At 38.8% G+C, this 19,205-nt stretch overlaps 1 non-coding gene across 1 annotated transcript; it reads right to left on the bottom strand.

Annotated features, from left to right (window-relative positions):
* Window positions 1-6,397: 6,397 nt before the first annotated feature.
* On the bottom strand, window positions 6,398-6,504 carry LOC141716433 (small nucleolar RNA R71). The gene has a single exon (XR_012573143.1). It is a non-coding gene; the product is annotated as a small nucleolar RNA R71 (small nucleolar RNA).
* Window positions 6,505-19,205: the final 12,701 nt, after the last annotated feature.

Genomic DNA, 19,205 nt, shown 5'->3' on the forward strand with positions numbered 1-19,205 from the left:
ACTTGAATAAAAATATTATTGAGTTAGGGTTTACGATTTAGGTCCGTAGGGCCCTAAACCCTAGGAGCCGATCTTAATAAGTTAATTTTATAAACATACTTTAACATTTTTTAATATTCCAGGGTTCACCAATGTCTTAATTGGGTTTTAGTAAGATTTAATTTTAATTTACATTAAAATAATGAATTGATTTTTTTATTAAATTTTGATTCTATGTGGCTTTCTAGTTTTTCTTTTAAAAAGATGGTTGGTTGTACACTTTCTGTTTACCGTACAATTCTTGATGGGCTTTCCTTATCTAACTTCATATGGCAACCTTATTCTACGGAGATCATTGATTCTTTGCCTCGTTATTGCTTGGTTGGTCGTGATATCTGGCATAATAGAGGCCCTATCCTTTGTATATTTATTGCGGAGACTCATGTTCCTGACAGAGTTGCTAGGCAGTTTGACATGGTGCAATCTATTCCACCTGTGTTACAGTACACTAGTGAGCTTCATAAGATGACTTTGAGGGGCAATCAGTTGATTAAGTGGAGCCAGAATTTTGAGTCATTCATTTCTCTCTGGGACCATCGTTTGGATACTATCTTCTAGGCATATTTGATTGTCGATGATAGTAGAGTTCCTGGCTATCACGAGTGGTATATGCAGAGGACGGTGCGATTTATTTCTCGTACATGTGCATTTCATCATTACGTTGTAAGTCCTGTTAGCCCTTCATTTAGTTAATTGTATATTTTTAATTGTTTCGTAGTATTGTTTTAATTATTTTTCTTATATCCTTTTTTATTTTTATAACAAGTCTTTCCTTTATTTGTTATTTTTTAGGGAGAATTATTGAGGAGTATAGCTGATCAAACGAATTCAGTTCTTCCAGGTGTTCATCAGTTAGCTGTTGATGGTTGTAATGTTGTTAGAGATTTCATATTATATGGTTTTGACGCATTGCCAGTGGAGAAGCATAGAGTTGGAGAGATGGATGTGCGGCAGGATCCCTGGCGTCGTCCCAGACGTGGTAGAGGTCGAGGTCGAGGAGCTGATGTACTTGATCAGATTGTTCCACTAGATGTAGTTGGAGATGATGTAGTTGGTGATGATCCTGTAATGTCATATCTTGGAGATGATCATGATTCTTTGTTTTATGCTAGCGGACCAGTTCATTCTGATCGTGTTGATTTACTTGGTGTACATCATCTCATGTTCATATTGATGTTATTCAGGAGAGATCGAGGGATCCTTATCCATCATTTGATCCCCATTTGACGCCTACTCCACACCTTCCTCCCGAGTAGCTTACTATACACTCTCCTCCTGAGCAGCGTACTAGTGAGCATCATTATACTGATATCATTCCAGAGTGACCGAGGGATCCTTATCCTTAATTTGATCTCCATCTGACGCCTACTCTACCCACTCCCCCCGAACAGCCTACTCCACACTCTCCTTATGAGCAGCGTACTAGTGACCATCCTTCTACTGATCATCCCCCCCTGTATGTCATCCTGACAGGTCTATTGAGCGTCCAGCTATGGATCATTCCATTTCTTCTTTTGATCTTGATATTATTGTTGGGTCTTCTCAGAGTCCTGAAGGTAATGATGGAAGAACAAAGTTTGGAGCTCATTACCGACGTTCAAAGAGAGCTCGTAAGCTTCCAAGTTGTGGGACTGATGGGGAAAAGTGTGGAAGAAAGTGCTTTGTAAGTATTGTTACTTTTACATATTTCTAATCTTGTAATTTTATTAAGCACGTGAAAAACATAAAAACATGTTTTGAAAGTAATTATTTACCAAGTAACTCAGACCTCGTAAATTTCAATCATTATAATAGGTACTTGAATAGTGATGGAAATGAGTGACAATCCTGATGAGGGTGGCCAGTCTGCTAATAATAGCAAAGAAAAAGATGGGTGATGCATTCTAGCTTGAGTGTTAGTTCATTGCTGCCTATACATGACTATCAACTTAAAGCTTCTACTTTGTTTGAACTATGTTTGGCTGATAGTACATATATTAATAGCTATCAATTCAAAACTTATATTCTGTTTGAACTATGTTTTGCTGATGAAAGTCATGATAGTGGTTCCAAAGGTTTGGAAAAGACTTATCATCATTTTCCTGTGGAACTTGTCATAACTTTTGGAATAATCATTGTTGCTTCACTTTTATTTATAGTAGGTACAGTTCTATGGGTTTTTAATTTGTTTGCTGTAAATGTTTAATCTTTGAGATGACAGAATTTAAATTGATATAATTTGTGTTCTATAATTCTTGAACATGGGTGTTGATGTCTGTTCTATATGTGTAATCTGATATAATCTGTGTTAGTAAATTGTCACTTCACATAAATCCTGAGAGAAACGTGATTTTAATCAGCATTTTTAGCATAAAAACGTTCTCCAAACCATGTTTTTAGTTTTTAAAAAAATTAATAATTTTAAAAAGAACTTCAAATAACATTTTTAACTATTGTAACCACTTTTAAAACAACATTTTTTATTTTTCAAAATTTAAAACAAAAAACAAAACTTTAAATTCCATTTTTATTTGTAAAACATGATATCGTGTTCCGTTTTGTTAATTTTTAAAATAGATTATAAAGTAAACAACATGCTAAATTAAGTTTTTTTCCAACCAAAACAACTTTCGAAATCATGTTTTTTGTATTTTTACAACTATAAAATTTAAAACCAAAACCAAACTTTAAACAGCGTTATTAAAACATACAATTTTGATTTTTTTAAATTTAATAAATAAATAGAGCATCAAACTGCGATTTGAGATTATAAATAAGGCATCGTGTTCCATTTTAGTTCTTTTTTACAATATATTAATATGAAATAAACGGGACCTGCAATCATGTTTTTGAGACAAATAACTTTATCTCAACTTCCGTTTTTCATTTTATCCCATACATATACGTATATATGTCTCAGAGCCTTGCTACTGCTGTTGAGACCTACTGCTTCGTCTGCTTAAAAAGCAAAACCTAAATACTTAAATATATAGTATATCACAATTATATCTTCAATATACTGAAATTAAGTGTGATTTCAGAATGGCTTCGGGTTCGGGATCAAAATCGACTTTCGTAATTGCGTGGATCTATATTGACGGTAATATTCAACATATGCAATTAAAGGGTTGCGTATATGATAAACCTGTTTCCAAGCATGTTAAACTTGATAGTAGCATGAATTACCGTAATTTATATGATTTATTGTTTTTGAAGATGAAAATTGATAAGGATAATTATCATTTGAAGTTGTATTATAGAAGTCAAAATCTTGATGATATGAAATTCGGTATTGTGCCTCTGTATGATGATGATGTTGATTTGATGTTTAGAGTTATTCTTTCAAAGGAACCTCTTTTCTTTGTGGAAATTTATATTGAAAAATTTCCCAATTTCCAAATAGTTGAAAGTAGCTCTAAAGTTGCCGAGAAGAGTACTAGTAGATGCTTCGAAGGGTATACAAGTAGTAGTAGTAAATATTTTGGGGGGCAAATGAGTAGTAGTCAAGGTATGGATATTAATGATGTTGTTGATAGTGGAATGATGATCGATAAATCTACACTTAATATTGCTTCCTTTGATGAGTCAATTTTAGAGATGAGAGATGATGTGTCAAATCCTATGGAGTTGAGGGAGGCTATGACATTTAATTCAAAAGAGGATTTGATTCATGTGGTGAATCAATTTCATATTGCTAGTCATCAAGAATTTTCCGTTACTAGATCAAGTGATTTGAATTGGCATGTTTTGTCAAGTTCTTGTCCGAGACCTACTTTGTAGGGGCTCTTACTGCTAATCATGTGCTTTACTTGGATGTGGTAAGGGACTTTTGGAACACAGCAATAACAAGGACAATTGTGCATGAGAACCAGGCTGCATCAATTGTGATAAACTGCACAATCAAGGTCCAAGAGGTGGAGATCTCTGAAAATGATGTCAATATGGCATTAGGAATACCTACTAACAAGCACAGGGTATCTGTAAGTCTCAAAATCACTCCATTCATGATGGACAGGTTTAGGACTTACCCTTACCCCATGCCTGACATGAGGGCTAATGTCCAACCTAGTACAGTAATGATCCCTGATCTTGTGATAGTATAAACACATGAAAACCAACAGGGACCTTCCAATACTGAAACCATTCCTTCAAAACCATTAGCATCTAGGAAACCAACCACTTCATCTTCTCAAAAGGATGAAGTGTTGAGTGGCATTTATGACACTTTATAATACTCTAATAAGCTTTGAATTGATGTATTTGTACTCAAGTTGTTAAGTGTTTAATGGATTTTCAAGTGTTTTTGCATTTCAGGCATTATCTAGGTAATCAGGGATATTAGCATTATTTTGGTGCTAATTTGGTGTCAAGGTGGTGTTGGAATAAAAGCTCATTGAAAACCGGCTCAAATCTGCAAGAAAAATGAAGTCAAGTTCTGGCAGAAGCCCAGCACGGTCGCGCTGATCAAGCGCGCGACCGCGCTCAAAGTACAGAAAGCGCGCGACCGCGCTCAAAGTACAGAAAGCGCGCGACCGCGCTCAAAGTAAAGAAAGCCAGCGCGCCCGCGCTGATCTAGCGCGCGCCCGCGCCATGTCGGGATGGTAGAATCTTGTTTCTACTTGGTTTCTGAGAAAAAGAATTCTACTACTGCATGGGGCTTCTATATAAGCAACTTTAGGTCGTTTTTAATAATATAACAAGCCATAGACAAATCAAGGAGAGCCGTAAGAAGACCGTTTTAGCACGATTCAACGAAGATGATGAAGATCTTGTTTTTACTTGTGAATCTTTGTTTTAAGTTTAATTTGGATGTTAGTTTTCTTATTTGTGAACCTTAATCTTATTTTATACTTGGGTTTATTTATTCGTTATAAAGACTACGTTTGTTATACCATGCTTTCATCGGAACCCACGTTGATGATGAGTCCGATTATGGGCTAATCGTTATCGTGGGGTTCTAGCGGATTTATTTATGGATTTCTTTAGTTAATTTGTTTCGATGCCTTAGTGTGTGGTGATTGTATGATAACCTAGTATTGGTTGTGCGTATTCGTCTTATGAGCGTCGCGAACTTATAAGATAATGTGTTAATTCTTGATGAAGCGAAAGTGAATTTAAGGATTTAGAACTTGCCATGCTAACATAGGTTCATGTATTTGTTATGCATGATTCGTAGGTAATTTTAACCATCTTACTTGTCCTATGTAATCAAGATAGATAACTTGTGCTTAAACCTGTTATGTTGTCAAATTCTATAGACATATAGGGTCTCAATATAATTGGTGTCTATTCAGCTTCTATCTCTTTTGTGGATGTCTAGTAGTATGGTACTCGTAGCAACGAAAGTTGGCGTTTATCAGTTTCGTATTATCTGATTAGTGTCAACACCATTGCATGCTAAGGTTAAGAACAATAAGGCTATTGAATGAAGTATTTAATGAAGTTAGGATCCCATATTTGTCATATATATTAATTCAGTCAATCTTATTCTCTTAGTTATAATTATTAGTTTAATTCTTAGTTATAAACAACCTCAATTTGTTATCGTCTTAGCATTGAATAATAACCATACATTGTTGCTTAAGTGCATGAATTAATTAGTTAACCAAATCCAGTCTCTATGGGAACGAACTAGAAAAGATTATATACTACTTGCGAACTCGTATACTTGCATGTATTATTAGCGCGTGTTTAGTGACTAACAAGTTTTTGGCGCCGCTGGAGGGGACTACAGTGTTAATTTATAGTTTATGTGCTTTCCATCAGTGGTCGTTAAAGTTCATTGACTCGGACATTGTTACTTATTTGTTTTCTTGCATTATTTCAGGTACTCTAGCGAGGGTGTATGCATACGCATTCGCGTACTCGTAAGAGAACACTGGATAAAGCCGATGAAGAACTTGTGGTGGTTCGAAGGGAAGTTGTTGAGGAAGAAAAGAAGGTAGAAGAAGAAGAAGAAGAGAAAATCGAGGAACCAGCTTTAGTAGAGATGGGTGATCAAGCAGAAAATCCTAAGGCTTTGATGGACTATTCTCAGCCTAAGATCAATGACATTCAGTCAAGCATCAACAAGCCATCCATCAGGGCTAATACTTTTGAGATCAAGTCAAACACGATTCAGATGATACAAAACTCAGTTCAGTTTGGGGGTTCTCCTACTGAAGACCCCAACATGCATATCAGGGATTTCATCGAGATATGCGACACTTTCAAATTCAATGATGTGGCTGAGGATGCTATCAAGCTGCGACTTTTCCCATTCACTCTGAGGGACAAAGCTAAGTGTTGGTTACATTCTCTACTAGCAGGGTCTATCACCACTTGGGAAGATCTTGCTTAAAAGTTTCTCACTAAATTCTTCCCTATGGCAAAGACTGCTGCAATCAGGAATGCTCTTACTTAGTTTGCTCAACAAACTGGATAATCTCTATGTGAGGCTTGGGATCGATATAAGGAGATGTTAAGGAAGTGCCCACACCATGGCATGCCCGATTGGATGATTATTAACTACTTCTACAATGGATTGGGTGCTACTTCTAGACCCATGCTTGATGCAGCATTAGGAGGAGCCTTGTGGGCTAAAAGCTACGATGAAGCTTATGAACTTATTGAACTAATGGCTGCTAATGAGTACCAGAATCCTTCCCAGAGACTGACTCAGGGAAATGGTAGCAGGAATTCTGGAGTTGGATGTAGCAACTTGCTATAGCTGCCCACCTTAAGGCTTTGACGATGAAGGTGGACACTTTGGCTAATTATGGAGTTAATCAAATCGCTAGTGTCTGTGAGCTTTGTGTTGGTGCCCATGAGACTGATCAGTGCACAATTTCTAATGAATTAGCTCAGTTCGTGAGCAACTTTCAGCGTTCGCAACAACCTGTGCCTGCCACTTATCATCCCAACAACCGCAATCATCCTAATTTCAGTTGGATCAACACTCAGAATGCGGTTCAACAGCCTTATCAGCAGTATCCAGCTAAGAAGTATAACCCCCTTGGTTTTCAGTAACCGTAATATGCACCGAGACAACAACTCCAGTTGCAACAAGCTAATGAAAAATTTGAATTAGAGGAGTTGAAGCTAAATGTGCAAAAGTCAAGCCGTTTCTATCAAGACCTTGGAAAACCAAATTAGGAAAATTGCCAATGACTTGCTTAATCGTCAGCCTGGTACACTACCCAGTGACACTGAAGTGCCAGGAAAGAGGAAAGCTAAGGAAGAGGTAAAGGCAATCACTTTAAAGTCTCGAAAGGTTGCGAATCCCGAACAAACTCAAGTGTTGACTGAAGAAGCTGAGGCTGAGAAAGAAGTAGAGCAGCAGGAAGTAGAAGTGGAACCAAGGAAGACTACTGTTGAGCACATTCCTCTTGAGGGTAATACAGGGGAGAAACAGATCTATCATCCACCGCCTTTTCCTAAGCGACTACAGAAGAAAATGCTGGACAAGCAATTTGAGAAGTTTCTGGAGGTGTTCAAGAAACTTCATATCAACATACCTTTCGCTGAGGCTCTTGAGCAGATGCCTAGTTATGCAAAGTCTCTCTCAGAAAGTAAAGCTAGATGATTTAGAGACAGTCGCTCTTACGAAGGAATGCAGTGTTGTGCTGCAATCAGAATTTGCCTCCGAAGCTTAAAGATCCAGGAAGCTTCATTATTCCATGTACTATTAGAAAAGTGTCTTTTGACAGATGCTTATGTGACTTGGGAGCTAGCATCAATCTGATGCCATTGTCAATCTTCAAACAGTTGGACTTACCTGATCCAAAACAGACTTATATGACCTTGCAGTTGGCCGACCGTTCTATTACATATCTGCGAGGTATTGTGGAGGATATCTTGGTAAAGGTTGATAAACTCATCTTCCCTGCTAATTTTGTAATTCTTGATTTCGAGGAAGATAAGAAGATTCCCATAATCTTGGGAAGACCTTTCTTGGCTACTGGCCGAACCTTGATAGATGTGCAAAAGGGTGAGCTCACAATGCGAGTGCCGGATCAGGATGTAACTTTTAATGTGTTCAATGCTATGAAATTTCCTACGGAAAATGAGGAGTGTTTAAAGGTGGAGTTGGTCGATTCTATAGTTACTTCAGAACTGGACCAATTGCTAAGGTCCGATGTCTTAGAAAAAGCCTTATTGGGAAATTCAGATAGTGAAGATAATGAAGGTGAAGAACAATTACAGTATTTGAATGCTTCTACCTGGAAGAGGAAGATAAATATGCCTTTTGAATCTCTTGGAATGGAGGAATTGAACAAAGCTCCTAAACGCCTCAAGCCATTTATTGAGGAAGCTCCCACTCTTGAGCTTAAGCCTTTACTTGAGCATTTGAGGTATATGTTTTTAGGTGATGCATCTACTTTGCCTGTTATCATTGCATCTTACCTTTCAGGTAATGATGAGGAAAAGCTTCTGAGGATTTTGAGAGAGTTCAAATCGACAATTGACTGGACTATAGCAGATATAAAGGGAATCATCCCTTCTTATTGCATGTATAAAATTCTGCTAGAGGAAGGTAGCAAGCCTACGATCGAGCAGCAAAGACGATTTAATCCAATCATGAAGGAAGTAGTGAAGAAGGAAATTCTCAAATGGCTAGATGCAGGGATCATCTATCCTATTTCTAACAGTTCTTGGGTAAGCTCGGTTTAATGTGTGCCAAAGAAAGGTGGTATTACTGTGGTAGCAAATGAGAAGAATGAGCTTATTCCTACTAGAACAGTCACGGGGTGGAGAGTTTGCATGGACTACAGAAAGCTGAACTAAGCCACTAGAAAGAATCATTTCCCTTTTCCCTTCATTGACCAGATGCTTGATAAATTGGCTGGTCATGAGTACTACTGTCTGCTGGACGGCTACTCGGGTTACAATCATATTTGTATCGCTCCAGAAGATCAGGAAAAACAACCTTCACTTGTCCATTTGGTACTTTCGCCTTTAGACGAGTTTCTTTTGGTCTGTGTGGTGCACCGGCCATATTTCAGATATGTATGATAGCCATTTTTCTGATATGATTGGCCAGAATATGGAGGTGTTCATGGACGACTTTTCAGTCTTTAGAGATTCTTTTGATGAATGCTTGCAAAATCTTGGACACGTTCTCAAGAGGTGTGTTGAGACCAATTTGGTTCTCAATTGGGAGAAATGTCACTTTATGGTGCGACAGGGCATTATTCTTGGGCACAAGGTTTCTAGTAAAGGTCTTGAAGTGGACAAGGCCAAGGTGGGGGTCATTGAGAATCTTCCTCAACCCATTTCTATTAAGGGAATTCACAGTTTTCTTGGTCATGCGGGTTTCTGCAGGCGTTTCATCAAAGACTTTTCTAATATTTCAAAGCCATTGTGCAGTTTGCTAGAAAAAGATGTTCCTTTCAAGTTTGATGACGAGTGCCTTACAGCTTTTGAGACATTAAAGAAGAATTTAATCACGGCACCTGTCATAACTGCACCTGATTGGAGCCAACCTTTTGAGATGATGTGTGATGCAAGTGACTATGTAGTTGGAGCAGTTCTTGGACAAAGGAAGAACAACATATTTCATGTGGTTTACTATTCTAGTAAGTCCCTAAATGGTGCTCAACTGAATTACACTACTACGGAGAAAGAACTTTTGGCTATTGTCTATGGTGTTGAGAAATTTCGATCTTATCTACTTGGGACTAAGGTGACAGTTTTCACTGATTACGCTGTAATTTGATATCTCGTCTCAAAGAAGGACTCGAAGCCTAGATTAATTAGATGGGTTCTTTTGCTTCAAGAATTTGAACTAGAGATTAAGGACAGAAAGGGGACTGAAAATCAAGTCGTTGATCATCTCTCGCGCTTAGAAAATCCTAATGCCACTTCATTGGATAAGATATTGATAAATGAGTCTTTTCATGACGAGCAGCTGTTTGGAGTGCAAGAAGAAGAACCATGGTTTGCAGACATTGTGAACTACCTGGTGAGTAATATCATGCCTCTCGATTTATCTTATGCTCAAACGAAGAAGTTTCTACATGAAGTGAAGTGGTATATGTGGGATGGGCCGTTTCTTTTTCGTCAAAGAGCTGACCAAATCATCAGGAGATGTATTCCTTACAGCGAAACGGGGGGATTTTGCGAGATTGCCACTCAACGGCTTATGGAGGACATTATGGTGGAGAAAAGACAGCAGCTCATGTTCTTCAAGCAGGATTCTTTTGGCCGACATTGTTTAAAGATGATCACCAGTTCATTTTGAAATGTGATCAATGTCAACGTGTGGGTAATATGTCTAAGAAGGATGAGATGCCTCTTAATGTAATTCTAGAGGTTGAGGTCTTTCATGTTTGGGGAATTGACTTCATGGGGCCATCTATCTCATCTTGTAACAATCAGTATATTTTGTTGGCAGTTGATTATGTGTCGAAATGGGTTGAAGTTAAGGCATTGCCAATGAACGATGCGAAAGTGGTGCTTAATTTTTTTCACAAGCAGATATTCCCAAGGTTTGGAACTCCAAGAGTCATAATCAGTGATGAGAGGTCGCATTTTTACAATCGCAAGTTCACCACTATAATGAAAAGGTATAATGTGAACCATCGCATTGCCACGGCTTATCATCCTCAGACAAATGGTCAAGAGTATCTAACAGAGAGATCAAGTACATTTTAGAGAAAGTTGTGTGTCCATCGAGAAAAAATTGGTCTTTGAAGCTTGATGAAGCTGTTTGGGCGTATAGAACGGCATATAAGACTCCATTGAGAATGTCTCCATTTCATTTATTTATGGTAAGGGGTGTCATTTTCCTATAGAGCTCGAGCATAAGGCATATTGGGCTTTAAAGAAATTGAATCTTGACTTGGATGCGGCTGGAAAGAAGAGGATGCTTCAATTGAATGAACTCGACGAGTTTCGACTTCAAGCTTATGAGAACAACAAAATGTACAAGGAGAAAGTCAAGAGGTGGCATGATAGGGGTCTAGTGCTCAAATCATTTATGTCGGGGCAACAAGTTCTTTTGTTCAACTCTCGTCTCCGTCTTTTTCCTGGAAAGATGAAGTCAAGATGGTCAGGGTCGTTTATTGTCAAAACTGTGTTTCTACATGGAGCGGTAGAAATTTTTGAGAATGATCCGGGCCAAGCATTCAAGGTAAGTGGTTAGAGGTTGAAGCATTACTATGGAGACACGACAAACTACGAGGTGGTTAGTGCCATTTTATTGTCCATTTGATCTCGAGATTCTACGTCGAGCTAGCGACGTAAAAGAAGCGCTTCTTGGGAGGCAACCCAAGTTTGTTGTAAATTAGTAGGTAGAAAAAAAATCAGAAAAAGAAAAAATTCAGGGCCAACTACAGAAGCTGGGCGCGCCCGCGCTGACCAAGCGCGAGGCCACGCCGTTTTTCCAGTAGTCAAGCACGCCCGCGCTGATCTAGCGCGCGACCGCACCGGTTTTCCAGAGAGTGAGCACGCCCGCGCTGTCCTAGCGCGCTGGCCGCGCCGGGTCCCTGTTAAAAAAAAACAGTAGTTTACAAGGTAATTTCGGGACTTTTAATCAAAAATCAATTCCAACCCGATTTTTACTCTTCCACATCCCATAATTCCCTCTCCCAATCAATTCCATTATTCCCACGATTCCCATAATTAATTCCCACTTCTATTCCATACCAATTTCTCACCTCTCTACCTATAAATACATACACTTATACACAACTTCTTCACCAATTCACAAACTCTCAAACACAAATCTCTCTCAACACTTAACTTTTATTCTCTTTCGTTCAATCCCAATGGCACCCAAGAGACAAAGAACATAAGTAAGCAGCAGCACCACCGATTCTTCATCTGCGGGTGGTGTGAGGCCAAGATTTTCTACTCCTGAGGCTGAAGAGGAGTACACGAGGATTCTCTCGAAGCCTATTGCTAAGGAACGAGGTTTTCTGCCATCAGGGAAGGATGGTAAGCTGTTGGAGATGATTCTTGAGATGGGCTGGGTTCCTTTTTGTGAGGCTCCCACTGTTGTGCCCATGAGTGTTGTGCGGGAGTTCTATACTAATGCCAAGGCGGAGAAGAATGGATTCACGGTGGTTCGAGGGAGGACTATGGAATATACTGCAGAGGCTATCAGGACGGTGATTGAGCAACACGTGAGGAAGGTGGGTCAGGACACTTGGAACGATAAGACTCCGGAGGACTTTAATTTGGATCTCATCGTTGGAACTCTGTGTGTGCCTGAGACTCAGTGGATGTTCAAGAGGGGCACTACTGATTACTCCACGTTCCCTGCGTCGTGCATGAACAGGTTTGCACGGGCTTGGAACTCGTTTATTTGTGCTAACATCATGCCATCTTCCCATGTGCATGAGATTACTATGTAAGCGTGCTCGTCTGCTGTGGGGGATTCTTCAGGGTGATTACATTGATTTGGGGATGGTGATTTATCAGGGGATCTTGAGATTTTTGAGAGGAGGTACTACATGTGTTATTCCATATGCGTCCGTTGTGACGAAGTTGTGCGTGGCAGTTGGTGTTCATTGGCCAGCACATGAGCAGCTACAGCTTCCTAGTGCTCCTATTGACAGTTTTATGCTGCACAGTATGGTCGAGTGGGGAGGAGGTAAACCCGATCCTAAGGGGCTTGGTTACACGTGTGATCATCTGCCAGGAGGTGTGCCCCGTGATCAGATATATGCTGGTGGTACGCATCAAGCAAGTAAGGTAGCTTGGAGGGCTCAGCTAGGAGATGAGGCTGGTTCGTCGTAGCAGCAGCAGCAGGAGGAGGCAGCAGAGGTTGGAGCTGGTATGAGTTCGACGCAGTATAGGCATCTAACGTGGAGGATGGATGCGATGCACGACATCTATCATCGGTTTGTACACGATCTTACTGTGTGAGTCACATATAGTTGCATGATCATGATAGTTTAGTTCATATAGTTTGCATATTTTGCCATGTAGTTTTTTTTGGTAGTTTAGAATATATTGTTCATATAGTTTTCATGCATTTGCATTATAACATGATCCCTTAGATGATTTTTCCGATTAATTGGTGATATTGATGCTAGTGTAGTGATGTCGTATTTAGTAATGTTAAGTCTTGTTGAATTAATTTGCATGCTAGAGACGCTGGTATTTCACTAAGTCTTATTGGTTGCTAGAGTGCTAGATCATGGTCATGGTTTGTTTGTTTGTCAAGGTGTAATCGCTTGTTTATATTTAGAATTTAGGATATTCTCTTAATAACAAAAGACATGGACATTTAGAAATTGGAGAAAATTGGATTTCATTGCTAGTTATGTGGCTAGGTGTCAAATGGCTAGTAGCGGCTCATATTTTTATGAGTAGTCTAGGGTTGAGCGAGATGGAGCGAAACGCACTCGTTCAGAAATTTGTTGAAAAAAAATAGAAAAAAAAATAGAAAAAGAAAAAAAAGAAAAAGAAAAGAATAAGTGTTATGTATAATTGATCATGAGTGGGCTCTTTAGTACTCGAGTTATTAAGTTTTTAGGGGACTTTGGGCCTAGTGACCTAAGGCTTTTATAGTCTGGGATCCGCTAACCTAACGTTCGCTACATGGATACTATTGTATAAGTCTTTTGTGGACCTCACTCATCGCACGATCAAATAAGCATACTTGTGTTATTTTGTTCTGAATAAAGGCATGAATCCGTATAAAACTCCAATATAAGAATTGAAGTGTTAAAGATTTTTTGAGTCTAGCTTTTTATTTTATTTATAACCTTGCAATTGCCTTGTTGAGTAGTAAGTCATGATTATTGATCTAGTTACGATAGTATATCTGTAAGCATCTGCACACACGCACGTCTCTAGTTTGTAAGTTGATTTGTATGATTTAATTGATCTTTATGCGAGTAACTGCATTTGTTGAGGTGTTTCTTGTTGATTGGTTTAGTTATTCTATGGGGATCGTTGCATTCATTTAGTTGCATTCATGCATTTTTATTTCTTGTTCTTTGAGTCTGTTTATGCTTCAGGACAAGCATCGATTCAAGTTTGGGGGTATGTTGAGTGGCATTTATGACACTTTATAATTCTCTAATAAGCTTTGAATGGATGCATTTGTACTCAAGTTGTTAAGTGTTTAACGTGTTTTCAAGTGTTTTTGCATTTCAGGCATTATCTAGGTAATCAGGGGAATTAGCATTATTTTGGTGCTAATTTGGCGTCAAGGTGGTGTTGACATAAAAGCTCGTTGAAAGTCGGCTCAAATATGCAAGAAAAATGAAGATGTCAAATTCTGGCAGAAGCCCAGTGCGCCCACGCTGATCAAGCGTACGACCGCGCTCAAAGTACAGAAAGCCAGCGCGCCCGCGCTAATCTAGCGCGCGGCCGCACCGTTTCAGGATGGTAGAATCCTGTTTCTACTTGGTTTATGAGAAAAAGAATTCTACACTGCATGGGCTGCTATATAAGCAACTTTAGGTCATTTTTTATAATATAACAAGCCAGAGACAAATCAAGGAGAGCCGTAAGAAGACCGTTTTAGCACGATTCAACGAAGATGAAGAAGATCTTGTTTTTACTTGTGAATCTTTGTTTTAAGTTTAATTTGGATGTTAGTTCTCTTATTTATGAACCTTAATCTTATTTTATACTTGGGTTTATTGATTCGTTATAAAGACTACATTTGTTATACCATGCTTTCATCGGAACCCACGTTGATGATGAGTCCGATTATGGGCTAATCGTTATCGTGGGGTTCTAGCGGATTTATTTATGGATTTCTTTAGTTAATTTGTTTCGATGCCTTAGTGTGTGGTGATTGTATGATAACCTAGTATTGGTTGTGCGTATTCGTCTTATGAGCGTCGCGAACTTATAAGATAATGTGTTAATTCTTGATGAAGCGAAAGTGAATTTAAGGATTTAGAACTTGCCATGCTAACATAGGTTCATGTATTTGGTATGCATGATTCGTAGGTAATTTTAACCATCTTACTTGTCCTATGTAATCAAGATAGATAACTTGTGCTTAAACTGTTATGTTGTCAAATTCTATAGACATATAGGGTCTCAATATAATTGGTGTATATTCAGGCTTCTATCTCTTTTGTGGATGTCTAGTAGAATGGTACTCGTGCAATGAAAGTTGGCGTTTATCAGTTTCGTATTATCTGATTAGTGTCATCACCATTGCATGCTAAGGTTAAGAATAATAAGGCTATTGAATGAAGTATTTAATGAAGTTAGGATCCCATGTTTGTCATATATGTTAGTCCCAAAGTATCGTAGAAGGGGGGTTGAATACGATACCTACAATCTTTTTTGATTCGTTTCAAGTTCTTCTTTAAAATTACAGAATCAAAAACAACACAAAACAATTCAAGGAATATATTGTTTTATTAATATAAACCTTGAGGTTGCTACAATCTAATCAAAGTATTGATTAGCTACAATAAATTCAGCAGCATGACATTCTAGTTTACAAGGATAATAAATTTGAAGCTTTAATGGAGCTCTCGTAAACTTTCTGTGTTTGCTGGAGAAGATAACCAACTCAATTGAATTACATTCAATTGTTGCTTTGTAGTCTTTCAAAATTAAATAGACAGCTAGCCAATTATTGACCACACAAATCATTTAACTTTGCTGCACATTAAATCAGTGAACAACACATCTGTGGCGACATCTTTGTGGCGACAGAGTTGTCTTGTAATTCTCTGTGGTGACAACCTCTGTGGTGACAGGTTCTATGGCAACAGTTGCTCTTCCGTAGCGATAGCCTCTATGGCGACAGTTGCCTTGAGCAATTGTTCCAACACCTCTGTGGCGACAGGAGCTTCTGTGGTGACAGAGTTTCCTTATAGCCATTTCTCTGTGGTTACATCTCCTGTGGCGACAGGGGTGCCTTAGTGCCATTTCTCCGTGATTACATCTCCTGTGGCGACAGGTAGAGAGAGCTGTCTTTACTTAGAATATTTTGGCTCTGTGTCAAACCATTCTTCAATGTATCAATCATTTTTCTTCTGTTAATTTAATCAAAATACTTCCTTGAATGCTGATGTTTGGTGCACTGGTCTGGTTCACAAACAACTAGCACTGAGAGGATCCTGATTCAGTTTGTCTTGTGATTCTGAGTTGATACATACTGATGTTTATCCATTGCTTCTTTCACTGAACCCTTGATCTGTAACACTTGAAGTCAATACATGCAACTGATATTTAAAGCCCCTTGATGTCTTATTCTTCATGGATGCTTGAACATAACACTGAACTTCTTCCCATGTTCTGTAGGAGGACTTAATGAATCAATCACATCATTTGGTTCTTTGTGTTTATCCTGTCTTCATCTGAAGGGTTCCTGTGCTTCACAGTTTAGTAATGTTTATCTATTTTTGTTTTCATGTTGAGTTATAAATCATCGATTACATGTTACATTACATTATGTTTTACAATCTCCCCCTATTTGATTGTTAGAGTTCGACAAGCAAATCCTTAAGGATAACTCAACTGATAATAACAAAAAGTACGAACTGTAAAACAGATAAAGATATTAAATACATTCTGGATTACATATTCATTTCCAGATTTCTTAAGATACAAATTACAAAGAAGTGTTCCTCTAGCCTGAACATATACTCTATGTCTTCTTTGTCTTTGTCTTCTTCTGCTTCCTGCTTCATTCTTCTTCTTGAGGCTGAATGGATTTTCTCTTAGAGACTTTCTTCTTAGGACCTGAGGGTTTAGGAGGAGATTTTTTCAGCTCATTCAATCTAGCTTGAACACAATCACGAGCTTCTATTTCAAGTGCATTGACTGGAGGTGGATTGTTTAGCTCGTGAAGCATTATCTCAGGATACTTGACTTTAGAGCATTTAGGAACCAGATCAAACAATAGAGAGGATATTCTAGACATTACGAAGACTGTTATCCTTTTTGGATGTCCTCTCACTCTTCTAGTGTCATTGATCGATTCTTCTTCCATTACTTCGTCAAGAATCTTTATGATAGGGATCAAAGCAACCTTGTCTTCTTTACAAGTGGATAGTATGACATCCGTCAAGGCTTGCTGAATTGAGCTTGATTCACTTGTCCTGAAGTCTATGATTCTGAATCTGCATTTGTTGATTCTAAAGACTAGCTCTCCTTTTTGTCAATGCTGATTATGGGTTCAGTATCTTTCAGAAGATTAATTTTTACTTCTCCATTGATGAACACCATTTCATGATATTCTCTAGTGATTGCCCTCATATCCTTCTTCGTGTCTCTGATCATCTTGTCATTGAGCCTATAAGCGTATAGAACTTCAGCAGCTTTGACATCTGCTTCAGATCTCTTAACACCTGGAGCTGTCAGTTTAGATCTTTTGCTCCTTAGTTGACTTTCCAGAAAGGTAAGTTGTAGATAACGAATGGTTCTTATGTGTTGGTCGGACATGGTGATATTCTGCAATCTACCACCCACAACAAGTTTGATCACGAATGGATACATAAATGCTTGAGGAGATACATCCATCATCATTCTCCAAAGTCTGTCTCTGAAATATTCATTTTCATTCGATTTCAACCATGGGATCTTTGAGGCTAAGACAAACAGTTCAACTTCTTCAGTACACTAGTAGACACTTTCATCTGTAGACCATCTCTGTGATTGATAGTGATCTTCCATCCATTCTTCAGAATGTTCATAGTAGTTCCAGTAATTACTTTGCTAAACTGATCATTGAACTCATGGATGTTTACATATGTCTCTCTGTAGTGCTCCACAGTTCTCAACAGATTAGAGTTTCCAGGGTCTGAATAGTGATATGTTTCTAGGTTTGTCCATTTTCTTCTTTATTTCTTCCCATTTACTTCCTTTCCTGTTAGCTCGAAGATATGCTTCTCTCTCCTCTCTGTTCCTTTTTCTTTGAATAGCTCTTTGAATTCTTGCTCTAGATCTTTCTATTTCTTCTTGAATTTCCAAATAAGAGCGATTGATTTTCTCTGTGATTCCATAGGATAGACAGTCGTCTGAGAAAGCATCTTCGTCTTCAAATTCTTCATCCTCTAGTGATGATCATTCTTTCTTCCGTAGCCACTTTTTCAAATCTTGGCTCATATTCCTATCGGAACATCACTTTCATCTATTTCACCTTCTTCTAGTTCTTCTTCGGAAAATAAGGGTCTTGGAGCATATATCTGAGACAACAGATTTCTCTGAGTTGTAATGATTTGGCTCAGATGCCCTGATTGCTCCCCCTGAGATGTTGCGCTTTCCTTAGAGAATCTTTCCTTTAGGAGCACCCTTTCATCAATTCTCTCATCTAGCTCTTCCTTCATCTCTACTTCAAATTCATCATACGTACTAGTGGTCTGAAAGGCATCTTGAAGTAGATTAACAACAGTGTCCACTTTTTCTTGTTCTACTACCCTTTTCTCCCCCTCAGTTGGGTTATCCTTCAGAGCTGGTGTTGATTGAGCATGTAAGGTCGAGACAGGGATCTCAAGAGAAGCAGGAAGTTGCTTGCTGACTGAGGTCATTGGCCTAGTACTGGCAAGAGCTGCTTCAGATAAGATCGGGATCGGCGCTTGCTTGCTAACTGAGATCTTTGGCTCAGTGTTGACAGTTGCTTTTCCTTACCTGTATGAGAGAGAGACCGCTCAACGAATTCCCGTAAACTAGGCGAATGCTGCTTGTTGATGTTCAAGTTAATCAGGAAAGACTTGCGATTTGATGATCTCTGATAGATAGTTCTGTCTGAAAATGTTGATCTTTAAGAGCCAGCTGTTCCTTGAGATAGTTGTCTTTGAATGTTAGCCGCTCTTTGAGATAATCTTTAGTGACGTAGTTTGATAGATCTATAGGTGTAGTTTGGATGGTAGGTGTCTCACAGGCTTCTCTCAGTGTAATCAGCTCAACACTCTATCACTCGGTTTAGGGTCACGTGTGTCACTCTTTCTCACAAGTCCACTCCTGTCAAAGCTCCGAGTTCCAAGTGTACCTGCAATGGGATTCGCAATTCCCCATCCTTGTCTGAGACAAGTTGCCTATCATCAGGAGATGATTCATCCAGAGTTTGAATCTCTGGGGGGAGCACTGGGGCCTTCATATCTGGCATCTGATCCCCAGCTTCCCCTTGTATTTATGAAGATACATTCCCCTTTGGCTCACCAGTTAAATCTGGTTCATCGCCAATGGGTTGCCGATCCGCACCTATATCGGATCCACTATCCGCAGATGCATCCAGGTTTATTAATCCTGGGGAGGTAAGTGTTGTGCTAGGTTTG

The sequence above is a fragment of the Apium graveolens genome, chromosome 3 (genome assembly GCF_009905375.1).
Source record: "Apium graveolens cultivar Ventura chromosome 3, ASM990537v1, whole genome shotgun sequence".
Taxonomy (NCBI): domain Eukaryota; kingdom Viridiplantae; phylum Streptophyta; class Magnoliopsida; order Apiales; family Apiaceae; genus Apium; species Apium graveolens.